This window comes from Rhagoletis zephyria, unplaced genomic scaffold (genome assembly GCF_001687245.7).
Source record: "Rhagoletis zephyria isolate East Lansing unplaced genomic scaffold, Rhagoletis_zephyria_1.1 Rzeph_scaffold_01620, whole genome shotgun sequence".
Lineage (NCBI taxonomy): Eukaryota > Metazoa > Arthropoda > Insecta > Diptera > Tephritidae > Rhagoletis > Rhagoletis zephyria.
The window spans coordinates 108043-109700 of NW_016158704.1; positions in this window are offsets into that span (position 1 = coordinate 108043).

Genomic DNA, 1658 nt, shown 5'->3' on the forward strand with positions numbered 1-1658 from the left:
TCAATATGCCATGCCGACCCATAAAGACTACTATCTCCTCAATCTTGCTCTGGAGTCCGTTGCAGTTGAGTTGTAGGAGTTTCGTATGCCTTGGGAGGCTGGTCGCGATACGGGGGGTAAGGGAGGTGTGAGCTCTACCTTGGGCCAGTTGCATGGGGGTGCTGTTGTCTGCGTCAGTGGCGCTCTGCAGCATGGGGCGCTGTAGTTCGCAGTCCATTCGCGTGTGGTGCGTAGATCGGAGCATAGGCGGAAGTGACACCAGCCTAGGCATGAGTTGCATTTGACCGATGTCACGTTCCGGTATATTCTGCTCCGGCATACGGTGCAGGTGGTGTGTGCAACCAGGAGCTGCTGGTTAGCTTGCACGCGCGAGTTAGACAGGCCGGTAGACTGTGTGGGAGGGGGGTTGGGAGGTTTGCTGCTGCCCAGAGGAGCTTCTCGGAGCCGTGCAGGCTCTTCGGGTGTTGGGTGCGTTGCGCGAGCGGGTAGCCGTGGAGGCTGATTGTGCCGTTTGGCTTGAGCAGCAGGGAGCCACATAGCTTGTGGTCCACTCCCGGTGAGACCTAAGACCAGAGCAGGTTCTTAGGTGACTCCATCCGTTGCATGAGTTGCACCTAACCGAAGTGGAGTTTGGATGGAGTCGATTCTGCCAAACACAGCAGAAATACGTTTCTGGTCCGGGGTTGGGCTCTACGCCCGCCCGGAGAAGAAGGATGCGGAGCAATCCGGCTGCAAGGAGTTCCTCCATGGACGAACAATGATTGAGGGGTATCGCCGATCTAAGCGGGGTTAGGTCGCCGAAACAACAGCCCTTGGTCGGGTAAAACCCGAGTCATTCCGGTACGAAGAATCGGCTGTCTTGGGTTTGTGAAAACTTTCAAACTGCCAGAAGAAGAGGAAAAATTTTTAACATTCCAATTTTAGCTACGAAATATGTGCATATTTAGCTGTTTTTCTTTGATTGATAAGTGAAAAAATATCAAGTTAACCATTAGTTAACATTACTGTGTTTGCTGCCGCTCAAATTTAAGTTTATAATTTTGAGGGGTTAGACGTTTAGAGTCCTTCCGTAACTGCCGTCCGTATCATAGAGAGAGAGAAACAACGACAACGTCACCGTCATGCGGTGGTGAGTTTTCGTTAACACGTGGATCCCATAAGATAGGTAGTGTCAGCTGACACGGTCTACGGTTTTGCGTTCCCGTGGTTTTCGGCAGTTTATTTACTTTTATGAGAGCCTTTTCTACGTAACAAAAAGCTAACAACAACATCAACCACTTGGTCAAGTCTAAATGGCAGCAGAATAGCTGCCCGAAATAGCAGTTATAAAAAATGTAAATTACTGTTTCTTTTCCACAAAAATTTTCATTAATAACGGCCCCAAGCACAATTAATTGTTGAATATAATTGTTATAAGACCATAAATAACAAAAAAAAGTAAAATTTCATATACAAAAATTTCCATAAAACGAAGCTTTAATGATAATATTTCTAAATTACATTAAACAATTTTTATTCAGCTCGAGGCCGTTTTTTAATGAAAATTTTATTGTGGAAAAGCAACAATAATTTGAATGAATGGTAGAAGTGATAGCTATTTCGGAAATCACCACATTTCCTCATCAGACTTCTTTCAGTAGGATTCGAACCGACGATCC